Raw genomic sequence first — 14,145 nt, 5'->3', positions numbered from 1 at the left:
ATCCTTGAACCGTGATGCCACCGTCAAGAGAAAGGTACATTAGAGAGAAGGAAAGAAAATATATGTCACCCAGTGAATTTCTAAGAAACGGTGTTCTTAAAATTCTTCTAAGACTGATATACTAATTGTCAGACTACACTTGCCAGGACTTCACAGAGCAGTGTGTGTGGTGGTAGATAGGGCTTGGGATTAGGCCAGATACTTTAGTTCTCTTGATGTAAAGCAAACAACCCCAATTTAGTGGCATAAAACAACAGTCAATTTATTATACTCAGATTCTGTGATTCAGGAATTCAGGCAGAGCGAAATGGAATGGCTTGTCCCTGCCATACATATTTGAGGCCTCAGCTGTGAGAATTCAGTTAGTTGCAGATGATGTGAACACTTGGGAGCTGAAATTATCTGAACAATATTTCACCCATATGTCTTTTAAATAGGTTGTGATAACATGAAGGATGGTCTCACCTGAGTCTGTCAACCAGCATGCCTACACATGGCCTATCCGTGAGGCTTGGGTGTTTCACTTTATGGCAGCTGGTTTCTGAAAGGGAGCATTCTAAGCACAAATGTTCCAGGAGAATCAGGCAGACTGCAGAGCATTGTTTGACCTGTTCTCAGAAGTCATATAGTGCCAGGCATGCTGTATTAAACTGGTCCAAGCAGGCATTAGACTTCCTAGATCAAGGGAGAAGATATAAATCTCACCTCCCTTTAGGAGAAGTGTTTGATGTATGACTTATTTTTCTTAATTGACATGGAGGGATGAGGGTCAGCTGAGAAAGAAAAGATTAGGTAAAATCCAGTGAACTGATTAAGAGAGTCATGGAAAGGCACAGTGCTAAACACATAAAAGATAATTGTCAGTGTATAGGAAAAACCTTGGCTGGTTGAGTAGATTCATAAAAATTTTTTATTATAAAATAAGATAAAAAATCAGAAATCGGAGTGGGTTAAAAGCAGGATATGTAAATTCAAATTTAAAAGTAAAGCATATGAATAATGAATGAATAAACAAAATGGGTAGAGAGAAATGTATAGATGGTCAATACAGGAACATTTAGGAATCAAGATCCAGATAAATTTTTCCACGAGTGAATATATGCCTGTCTTATGTATACAAACTTAATGTTCTTATCCTTATACCTTAAAGAGAATTGTGCAAATAGTGATATTAGTAACACACCTGGGGAATGTTAGGAGTATGCTATTCTAACATTAAATAACAAAGGTAAATATGAATGTGAACGTTAATTATCTATTCACATATGGAAAAATATTAGCAGAGCCACTAGATATTGGATAATGACTGGCAATTCTATTTTATTCAGAAATAATATTGAGTGCTTGTTAATTACAAGGCACTAAGAAAAGACCTAGCAGGTATAATAAGACAGTTAAATACAGCCACATACAATCATACACACTCATCTTACACACATACAGTTTGCAATTTAGTAGACTTAACAAAAAATGTACATACACACTTAAAATCTTCAGTAGATAGCTAATAATTACTATTAGGCTGTATGCTGTTTTTAAACACACATACAGAGGTAGGTAGATAGACAAATTTAAATATCGTATAGCCTAAGCATTATGGCGCATTAGGTATTGATAGGAGAGTCATGGCATATAGAGATAAAAATGGGACCAAAGTATTGTCTCCTTAAAAACTGAAGTTTTTATACAAATGTTAACACTATTTGAGATTCAACAGTTCTCTATTTTTGAGTGGTAACCTGTCACTAGAAAATAACAATATAATTTAGCATAATAATCATGTAGCAAATTATTCAATACATGTCTTTCTTTGCCTTACACATTCATTTGGCTAACATACAGGTGGAGAGGTATTTATATATTCTTTTCATAAAAATCAGAGCGAGGGGGGAAAGAATGTCCAGAATGGTGGATTAAAAAAACAAGCAACAACAACAACAAAAACTCTATAAGTATCTTGTCTTCAATAAAGGTAACAAGAACACTGGCAAAAATGTCAAAAACAACCTCTTCAAATTGGAAATTAGTCAATGATCACAACAATTGAGGAGTGTTTATTTAGCAAAACAGCTAAATCACAGTAAGAATAGTAAACTCTGTGCCATTTTATCTTGTTCTATCCCCATAAATCTCTTATCAGACTCTCTTTTTCCAGTCCTGCAATAGATATAAAAATCAGCAGCCTTAAAACCTCCATAGCTATGAAAATCAGAAGACTAGCAGACATTGGAGGAGGATAGAATCAATTTCTAGCTCACCATAAATAATCCATTCTCAAGAATTGTCACTATTTCACATGCCTGAAGACTCTATGGACAAGTCTGATTCACAGGGTTTGTATATATTTTATCTGAACCCAAACTTCTTCAGTAAGAAAAAGGCCTATTTTCAGGGTGTTTGTAGAAAAGTCAGTGACAATTGTTTGACATCACAGCCGCCTGAGGTGGCAGTACCCATGGGGGCAAACAAGAGTCTGGCCAAAAAGCATGAAAGAAAAATATGATCGAAATGTATATAAATAGGGTTTTTGAAAATCTTTAATATTCAAAGGAATATTCCTGGAAATCTAAAAAACCATACACATGTATAGAGCTTTGTGAATGCACAGGAAAGATGTAAAGAGACCTTAAGCTTTCAACTCTGTCTGACCTTGAGACATTGTGTAATGAGGACGTAAAGCCGGAGGCAGAGTTATAAATTGGATGAATACTACAGCTGTTCCCTAACACACATAAAAAGCCCTTTAGCAAAGTGTGGAAGATGTATTGGTTGAAGGCATTTAAGAAAATCCCTATCCAAGCACTATCTGACCACTAAGTTAATCAATTATACTAGCCATTCACAACCAAGAAAATATATTTTAGGGAATTAGTTCAGGGAAGTCACTTAACAGAGAAAGAGAGCCAAGACAAGCTGCAACAATAAAGAGCAACAACAACAAACACTAAGAGGAGAGAGCTCTGATTCCCAGATTTGCCTCATTTTAATAATTAAAATGGGAAAAGAATTTGAAAAAGAATAGATACATGTATAACTGAATCACTTTGGTGTACATCTGAAATTAACACAACATTGTTAATCAACTATACTCCAATATAAAATAAAAGTTAAAAAATATTTTAAATGTCCCATATACAATAAAAAATATGAGACATGCAAAAAAGAAGAGAAAGTATTGCCCTGTATGTGTGGAGGAGACAAACAGGCAATAACAACTCTCCCTTAGGTGACCTAGATATGGGACTTGAAAGGTGATTTAAAATCAGTCATTATAAATATGTTCAACAACTAAAGAAAAACATTTCTAAAGATCTAAAAAAAAAAGCTTATAAAATAAAGCATATCAATAAAGGTAAAGAAACTATTAAAAAATAAATAGAAATTCTTGAGTTGAAAATTACAAGTGAAATAAAAAAATTCAGAAGCAAATTAGAAATGATAGAAGAAAAAATTTAGCAAACTTGAGGAAAGGTCAATTGAAATTATCCTGTCTCTAGTAGAGACACAGATGTAGAGAACAAATGTATGGACCGCAAGGGGGGAAAGTGGCGGGGGCTGTGGTGGTGGGGGGATGAATTGGGAGACTGGGATTGACATGTATACACTAATATGTGTAAAATAGATAACTAATAAGAACCTGCTGTATAAAAAGTAAATAAAACAAAATTCAAAAAAAAAAAAAAGGAAATTTTCCTGTCTGAAGAAAAGAAAAGAGAAAAAGAGAATTAAGAAAAAGAACATAACCTTAAAGACATATGATGCACTATCAAGTACACCTATCAGAAACCAGAGTGAAAAAAAAGATGCAAATGAATAGTTGAAAAAATAATGCCCAAAACTTATCAAATTTGAAGGGAAGTGTTAATTTACACATTTAAAACCCTTAACAAACTCCAGGTACAATAAGCTCAGAGATACAATCATAAACATATTATCATAGACAAACGGTCAAATACCAAAACCAAAGAGTGAATCTTGAAAGAAGGGAAAACATCATCAACAAGGAAATCTCAACATAATTAACAGTTGACTCCTTATCAGTGGCCATGGAGGCCAAAAGGCAATAGGGTAACATATTCAAAGTGCTGAAAAAATAAAGATTATCAACCAAGAATTCTATATCCAGCAAGCCTCCCTTAAATAGGAAGGAGGTTTGCAGATACAAGATCATGTGTATTTCTGTACAACCTGAACAATCTGAAAACAGCTCCATTTACAATATAATTTTTTTTAACTTAGAAACTCATTTAGCAAAAGAAATGCAAGACCTGTACAGCAAAAATTGAAAGGAATTTAAAATGATGTGAATAAGTGGAGTGGTATCCCATTTTCATGGATTGGAAGAAATAAATGTTAAGATGACAGTATTATCTAAATAGATGTACAGATTCAATGCAACCCCGTTCAAAACTCTGGTTAACTTATTTGCAGAAATTGATACATTGATCATAAAAGAGATCACGAGAAGGGCAACAAAAATAAACAATAGGTGAAAACATAGAACACTCTGTCTAAATAGGATGTCTCCTTTAACTTTCATGTCTTCATCAAAAGTTTTACAGAGTTTCATTCTAAAACAGATAATAGTGGAAAATTAATCAAAAATTATATTAATATGTCAAGGATGGGGATAAACATATGTATGCATAGAATTTTCCATTAAATAAATTTTAAGGGTAGTATCGAGTCTAAAAAAGTATCTCTAGGCAACTGTATTGCCTGTATTACTGTGGATTTTGACAATTTAAAATATTGAAATTTTTATATGAAAACTTTATGTAATGAAAATTTTACTATTTTCACCTTAGTCTTATAGTACACGTACATACATAGGAAAAAGAAAATACATTGCAGGGTCGAATGCATTAGAGGAAGAGTAACACCATTGGTAATTAATATATTTTTCAAATGACTGCATGGTATTTATAATTCAATAATATAGTATTAAGTAGGTTTATTGTAGTGCATAGGAAATAGATTGATGAATTTTTCACATATTTTAAATATATTTACATTAAATAGTTACTTTTTTTTTTGGAATCATAACCTTGTATAAGTCTCCCCAAAAACCAACACAGTGTTGAAAAAAATTCACTGGAGTCCATTTAGAATTGAATCATTCCACATCTTTATAAAAAGTACTATTGGAAAAAAAAAAACTTCAATATGATTTAAAAACATAAGCTTTCTCAAAATATCTTTCTGGCTAATATGATGTTTTTTACCTTTAGAAGTTATCAAATTACTAATGAGAAATGTATAATCTAGACTTAAGCATGTTCAAATGACTTACTTTAAAGGGACTGAGTTTCCTGATTCATTATGAAAGGAGCTATAGATGAGCTGTACTCTCCCTTTCGAGATTGAAGACTTCTTTTATCTTAATGTTTTTAGTTATGTCTGCCTGTTTAAAAGTCCTAAAGGGATGTAATATTTTCTATAATACAAATCTGGCTCTAGTGCTGAATAAAATAAAACTGTGGCTCAAGTGGTGAAAAGGAGTTTGCACACAAATAAAACCTGGCTTAGAAAGAAACTTGTTCAAGTTGGTGGAAGTTGTTTTAATGATTAAAAATAAATTGACATGACTAAACAAGTGCCAGTACTATTAACATGATATTAGGGTTTTAAATTTTGCAAATATAATGACCCTAACTGCAATTATCATTGACCCAAAAGTGCTAGTCAGAGGAGTATTTCAATAAGCTTGGCATCAGGAATTTGAGATTCCTCTCTCTCTCTCTCTCTCTCTCTCTCTCTGTCTTTCCCTTTATAGACTAGGGCTAGAAGACTGTTCTCTCTATGGTTACCAGATGAACAGAATATAGAGCCAAAGCTGTTAGTTCTACTCAGTTTCCTGAATGCAACAGCATTAATTTAGATGGTTCTGTCAGGGAATACTCTGATAATATTGCACTGTGACAAGAATAAAAATTTTTTCTTTACATTTATATATAGATGAAAGGGAAAAACTACATTTTCATAGAATTTCTTATTCATAAATCTCAAATTCCTCAGGTAAAATATTTAACTTTGCACATGGGGCATGTTCTTGTGCTTTTCAAAGAATAATTTTCAGCAACACTTGAAATGAAGGAAAAACATACTATACAAACCAAATTAGTTGCAGAATTCTGACATGCAGAACAAGTGAGAAACTAAATGGGTTTTAATATTTTTGTCTTGCTAAATTACATATCTGAAATCACTTCCTACATACTCCAAAATGGTGCATAGAAGGTAAGGTTGTACTGGGTAAACAACTAGGATATAAACCTGAGATATGAAGGTTGTTTATTTGTTTAAATAAGCATAGAGGCATCCACAAACCTCCTTAAGTCTGTGATATTAACTGTTTACTATAATAAAAGCATAGCACACTGGTGGTGTGCTACACTTTCATAATTTGACCTCTTTCAAGCAATCCAGCCTCATCTCTTGCTATGCTACCTCCCATCTGTGCCATCCTAGATCCAATCTCAAGGAATCACTTGGCATTCTCAAGGTATTCTATGGTGCATTATGCTACTATGAATTTATTGATGTTATTATTTCCTCTGCCTCAGAAGATGCTCTCGACCCCATCTCACTGGAGAAGGTCTAGTCTTCAAAACTGTGCAATTTTACCAATTTATGTAGTATTTCCACTCCTAAAGGCAGAACAAAGTATTTCTTTTAATCATTCCAGAGCACCTTGTACAGACCTCAACTAAAGCAGTTAGCACAGTATATGATACTTTTTTAAATGCTTACACTTCATTTTAGAGCCTTTTGAAAACAGGGAACACATTATACTTATTTTTTAATGTTCTGAACAATTTTTATTACATAAGAGGTTCCCAATAAAGTTTGTAGAATTAAAATAATACTACATAAGCATGCATTAAAAAACAAAACAAAACACGTGTAACTCCATAGTCAAAGGTGGCTATCCAGGAGTTATAGGGCAAGAATGACAAAACTTCAGTTTCCCAGTGTGCAGACATAAGGAAGTGAGGAGAACTGATGTAAAGCAAGAAAGAAATGCTTCATTTTTTGGAGAAATTAAATCTTCTCCATTTTTTCATGATTGCTTATGCTCTTGTTTTCCTTTCTCATTCTTTTGTACCTTTTTCCACTCTTCCTCCTTAGCACACTCTGATATCACCCCCACTCGTACCTGCACACACATGCATGCATTACTCCATGGGAAATATTGGCAGTAAGAAAAGTGTAATCAATTCAGGTTTTCCTTTGCCACTTTAACTTAAATTGCTTGAAATGTTTCCTTTCTTTCTTTTTCATTTGTCCCTTTCATGTGATCTCAATACCTTTAAAATAACCTAGACAGAACAAGGCTAAGTTCTGGAATTTTTAACTCACTATCTTAAGTAAAAAATATAGTCAGAATTATTGAAATATGTGTGCATGAAATAGGAGAAGGTAAAGAATGGCTAGAGAAGGTGTTGGGGAAAATTCTATATAGAAATAAAATGCAATGTACTGATTATTTTGCTACAATGTATTAATAAAATAAAAGAAATATATTTTTAGATTTTAGGTACAGGAATATAAAAATTTTGTGTAGGAGAAAATAAAAATTCTGTGTATTTTCTTTACACAATGTCTGTGTAGAATTGTTTCTTTCCTGTGGTATCTATTCCTATAAGGTTATTAAAAACATTTCGTAAAGTGCTTACTGTGTGCCATGTGCTGTGATATATGATTTGTTAGTTTGGATTTGCAGAAGAGCAGATCAAGGCATGATTAAGAAGGTTAATAGATTCACTGTGGGACGTGTATCAAAAGCGTAATGGGTTAGGGTGAGGAGGATAGGTTTTGTTTTTTTTTTTTCAGACTGCAGGACAGAGTGATCACTATGAAGGAGAGAGGAAAGGAGGAAGCTTGGGTATGAAGGATCTTATGCTGCAGCACAGTTTGAAGATGGTTTGGCCATTCGCATGGGAATCTCCTGGCCAAAGTCTCCACTGAAGGAGTCTTGCTTCCCGTAGGAGTGAGCTAACCTTATCTTGAATACTTTCTGTTCTTAAGCCCCCAGGAGCAGCCCCCAGGAAGCATGGCCTCACACAAGTGCCATGTGCATTCAGAGGGCAGCAGCTGGGGGCCTTTGGTCAGATATCCTCTGTGCAGAGCAGAGCTGAGCATGCAGTTAGTCTTTTATTTCCTCTAATAACAGCTTTCTGATGTTGAAAGCATTATAATCCTCACTTTACAGTAAAGGAAATGGAGGTTCAGAGAGACTGAGTAGTTTTCCTTCAGTCTCACAGATAAGTATGTAGTGGTGATGGAATTAAAACACAGATTTCTCTGACCTTTGAGTTGTAGCTCTTTACATTTCTTTTCAGATTGTTAGGAAAGCAGTCACAGAAAAGACATAGTATCATTATATTTAACCCAGAATTGTGGTACTAAATTGTACTCATAAAATTATATTTATTTGAATAGTTTACATAGTTTGGCTCTATCATATTCAGTGTATCTCAGAATATCAAAATAATAGAAATCTCAAAAGAAAGTTGTGATATTTACTAGCCAAGAATACAGTGTATTTTCCAAACAAACATATGCAGGTGTAGGGTTTATACATAATATTTATGCTTGAATAATTAAAAAATAAAGACTTCTTGCTATATTCTCTGCTCACCCCTCTCCTTTCTAAACTTTACGAGGACTATGGTATAGTCCATGTGCAGGAGGACTTCAGTAACATGTGGTGACTAAGAAGATAGTAGAAGAGAACCATTGTTCCTACCGTTATTGAAAAAGGATTGTGGTAGCATTAGGAGTACCTTTTTGCATAGTATGTTGTCCAATACTCTTTGACTTGCTTCCTTATCTCTCCTTAGTTCAGCCAATTACCAATTACACTGAGAAAATAAAGACAGCTGACCAAAATATTTAGAAGGTTATTAATGATTATGTGTGAATTTGGTTGTATATGTGTATATAGGTAGTACATATATCATACATTCAAGTAGACTTTGTGTGGTAGTTATGAGAGAGGTAGCGAATATACCGTCTAAGGTATAAGTGGTGTGATATGTTGTAGAAGATAGAATACCAGTAATAATGGTTAATGTATAATAGTTTTACAATGTGTAATAGTGTTCTAAATCATTGCAACCATTAGCTCATTCAATCCTAACTACCATCCTATGACACATATCGTATTTTTATTCCCATTTTACAGACAGGGAACTCAAGAGGCTCGGAATTCATGTTCTACTCCCAAGATCATAGGTTGTATCAGAGTCAGTATTTGAACCCAGGCAGACAACCATACAAGAAAGGATTTTTTGAATAATGGGAAGATACTCCCAAACAATACTCATCTCAACATAGTGATTCTCAACGTGTTTAACTATAATTCCTTAAAACTATCTCATATGGTAAAGACAGAACAAAGGAAATTCAATTTTTCTGCAAAGACTATAGGAAGTGACCTTATAAAGTAGCACCTTCTGCAGTTTCTACTGCCTAGATTTTTTTTTTCTGTTAGCAATTAGGAACAGAAATAACAAGGGCAGTGGAAACATATTTGCTGAACTCAGGGGAGTTGAGCCAGGAAGCGTTTTCTTAAATCACTGAAGTTTAACAAGCTGTAGACAAAGAAAATGACAGCTCCGTCAGTGAGAACACTAGTGCTGATCCAGGGAGAGGCCTGTCCAGCATGTTTATTGTGAAAGGCAGAGATGAGAGATGAAAGATTGACAGAAGAAAAGCAAGGGCAAAAGAAGAAAAAGGGATCCAGCAAATTGTTGGAGCGGCTATCTACATGTTCCTTCAGGGGATGGGCCATTAAAACAATGAGAAACAAATCAACATACATGCACAGTGATTGTGCAAAATCAAATAGAAAAATATCTCACCTATATAAATAATACAGTGCAATATTTAAAACTTCAATTTAATGAACATTGTTTAGCACTTAGTAGGTTCTGACTATTTGGGATTTACAACTGTATCTGATTATCTTAACAAAGTCATTTGATAGATAATACTTTTTCCATTATCTGTCATCTTATTCATAGATAAGGAAAATAAAGCTTAGGGAATTTATTTTATTTGCTCAAGATTTAATATCTACTTACTAATGGAATTGGAATTAGAATCTTTATCCTCCAACTCAATCCTATGGAAACTCAAGTTTCCACTAGTCTAAATTTTCTCAGAAAACTAAATCCACTGAAGTTTCCAGAAGATAAGAACTAGTTCACTATTCTCTATATTATTACATAGATACTGATTCCATGGAACCTTATCTAATTTATGCCTTGAGTTTGTGAGGCCAGTTGCAGTTCTCAGATGAAGAATTTTCATCACCAAAGCTCACTTACATGTATAACTTTCCATGGAAACTTTAGCTCTGAGTTTGGAGAGTGATGCCTCTTGAAATATGCCTGTACAAATTGTTTGCAGCTTGTTGCCTTGGGCTGTCAGAATAACTTACAACACATTTGACACCTGTGCTCTTTATTCTATTGAAAATTTTTAATAATTTATCTTAGTGTCATTCCAAAAACTTGTGTAGCTTCTAAAGAAAAAAGGAACAAACGTTTCTTTTATTTGGGGCTTAGATGATCAACTTGATCTAGAGCAAAAGGGATCGAGTAAATCTACTTTAAGCCACAGAGAATATAAACTCAGGGATAAAATCAAAGTTAATTTTGAAATGATATCATGCATAAACTCTTACTATGTGATGATGGGAAAACACTTGTCCTTGGGAGTCTTATGTATTAACAGTTGTCTCTCCAGTGCTGCAATACATATTTAGGCAATTAGTACAATCATGTTGTTGCCTCCTGGCTTTGCTATTTTCAGTGTCACTCCATCATGCATTTTTCCAGCACTTTTGGTCAGAGTCTCATGTCTGACAGATTTTCAGCTGGTTCAGGACAAAGAGCTCTCAGCTAGTGTGGCAGAGATGAAATGATCTTTCTTGACTTGTCTAAACCACCAAACCCAGCATTTTTCTAGGTCAAATTAGTGACGTAGTAGGCTATTCCTAAAACTAATTTATACCTCATTTTTATAGAGCGACTTACCATTTTCAAAATACATTGATATTTTTCATTCTCACAGCAACTTTATAGGATTTGGGAATGCAGGTATTATTCTCAGTATTTTTGCAGAGAAGGAAAAAGAAGTGCTGCAAAGGTAATTCATAGAAAACCATACAGTTCGTAAGTGGCAGTGGCAGAGCTTGAACCAGATGTTTTTCTTGCTTCTATACCATAATTTCTTATAATAATTTTTGAATGATTCATGTATCTTCTGCCCTACCTCCAGCAGGCTTCAATGAACATGTAGATACTTGGTGTGTTGATTCATTGAACTTTTCTCTGATAACAACTCCTAAAGCCCGTGCTACATCAATGGTCTACCAGATGTAGTTTTAATCTCATGACTTGTACTAATATTTGCTCATTTTTCCCTGGATTATTTTAAATTATTAACCAAACATCCTGGCTTGGCTGGTATTTTATATATTCCCTGACTCTCTCTCAAGTTTTAAAATCAAAATTTTTAAAATTTCTACATACTTCCAGAAATGCAAATATACATTCATTGGATAATCAATGTTAACCAAGGCAGAAATTCTTAATTAAAAAAGCAATTAATTCTGAGAATAGAAACGATAACCTAGATCATAGTTTCTCCTTTTTGTAATATACCAGAAAGAACAAAGCTTTTAGTCATAAATAAAGAAAACTCATTAATCTGGTTACCAATCTGGATTAGTTTCCCTTAGTGAAAGGTCTAAATTGTAGTTTTCTTTTAATGAAATGCATTTTTTTCCAAAATGCATTTTCAATACTCTCTGTTACGTTCTATAATTGGAATTAGACAAACAAAGCACTAGAGTTCCGACACTGACTAGCTTCAATGAATAGATAAGAATGAGTTGAAATTAGCTCATCAATTGCTTGTATGTAAATGATTTCTAGAGTGCTTGGACACCTGAAAATGGTCCTTCCATTCTTTTCAGTCATTTCAATATTCTCTGGGCAAGTATTAATTTTCCTACCAACCCCTTCATTATAGATAAGTCAAAGCTCAGGCCATTTTATTACAGTTTAGTAAATGCCCTAAATGAATTACTGTGAAGTGTGAATTGGTGAAATTCAAATTAGTGAGGGTGGGCAATCATACCTAAAGATAAATATTAGTCTAGCTTTACCACCCTCATCAGAAGTTATAGCATCAGATTTTAGGACTTCATGGCTTTATTACTATACCTTTGCAGACACGATACAAATTTTGAAAATATTATACTGCTTCAACCCTTACAACTATGCAAGCATTATACCATGATTTCCAGAGGCATTTATAAAATTTAGAAAATTATTCATAACAATATGATTGTAGAGAGGTAATGTGATACAGTGGGCCAAGCACAGGCTTAAAATTCAAAGGATCTAAGTTTAAGCCCCAAGTTGTCTTTTGGACAAGTCACTGAATCCTTTCAAATGTAAGTGCCTTCATCTGGAAAACTTTAGTATTAATATTTGCAAAAACAAAGCAGTATTAATACCAATATTTAGAGTTTGAGCACTGGCTGAAAATACAAATGTAAAACACTCTGAAAGTGTAAATTGCCATACAAAAAATGATTCTAATGGGGGATTTCAGCTTGCCTGTGCACCTTAGGCATCATGAAACTTGCTTAAATAGACTACCTCCATTTGAAGTCAGCACCACTGATCCAATGCAATAAAATGGATCTGAAAGACAGAAACCCTGAATTCCTAGTCCAGATTGCAAATCCTTCTCTCCCTGCTCAAGGTAATCACTGATCTGACATTTCTTCTTCACTTCTTCATGAAGTGATTGCTTGCTTTCCTTTGTTACAATTTTATTATGTAAGTATAAACCCCTAAGCACCATGGTTTTGGTGTGACAGTTTTGAATTGAATATGAATGGAATAATACAGCATGTTTTCAATGTGTTTGATTCCTTTTTCTCAACATTATGTGTATAGGATTAATAATGTAACCAGTGATGTATTTGATTTTAAATTTACCAGCTTACAGTGTGCTTTTTATTTGTCCTGGCTGTTTTATGAGTCTTGACTTGATTATTTTTATTATTAATTTTTTATCTTTCGTTTGGATACTATACACTCTTTTCCTATTAATTGGTCATTAGGCTAATGACTTTTCCATGCAAGCTAGACTTATCAAAGTTGATATTACTTGGATATTTTACTCCCTTCCATGTATTTATAAACAATTTAGAAGAGTTTAATCCAAACTGAAAACTACCTTAGATAGGTCTTTAAGAAACAGAAACAGATCCTCAGTTTAGGTATTATCTGTTGGTGATGTATTGGAGAATCACTTCCAGGAGAAACAGAAAAGAATTATAGGAAATAGGAAGGAAAAGGAAGGGAGAAAGCCTCACATGATACCTCTGGAGTTTAAGCAATGCCTCAGTTTTGTCCTGACCCATGGCAAAGGAAATAGGTTTTTTGCTCCAGTGACAAAAAGGTTTTAGCTAAGGATTTCAGGGAGCTGAGAAGGGAGGCTAACAGAAACAGGGGCAGGTGGAAAGGATCTGGGAAAATGAATGTTGTACAAACATTGTTGGCTTTATGCCTCCCCTCAATTTAAATGCTATTTTCCTATTTTTTTCTAGTCTGTTTTGAACCCTATAATACATTACTGTTATAGTTGTGTAGCCAATGTTAATTTAGATTTATATAATAAAATATACTTTAAAAAATTGACTATTTTTTTAGAGTAGTTTAATGTTCACATCAAAATCAAGGGGAAGGCACAGAGTCTTCTCATACACCCACTGCCCTAATACATGCATAGTCTTCCCAGTTATAAACATCCCTCACCAGAATGGTACCTTTTTTAAGATTGATGAACTTATGTTAACAAATCATAGTTACCCAAAGTCCATACTTTACATTATAACACTGTGGTTAACTCCTGGTGTTACACATTCTGTGGGTTTGGACAAATGTATAATGACATGTATCATACATTGCGGTATCATACAAATCATTGTCACTGATCTAAAAAACCTCTGTGCGACATATATTCATCATTTATGGGAGGCTATTTCTGGGCTCTCTAATCTGTTCCATTGATCTACTTGTGTGTTCTTTTGCTAATACCACACTATCTTGA

The sequence above is a fragment of the Tursiops truncatus genome, chromosome 6 (genome assembly GCF_011762595.2).
Source record: "Tursiops truncatus isolate mTurTru1 chromosome 6, mTurTru1.mat.Y, whole genome shotgun sequence".
NCBI lineage: Eukaryota > Metazoa > Chordata > Mammalia > Artiodactyla > Delphinidae > Tursiops > Tursiops truncatus.
This window is presented reverse-complemented; position numbering follows the sequence as displayed.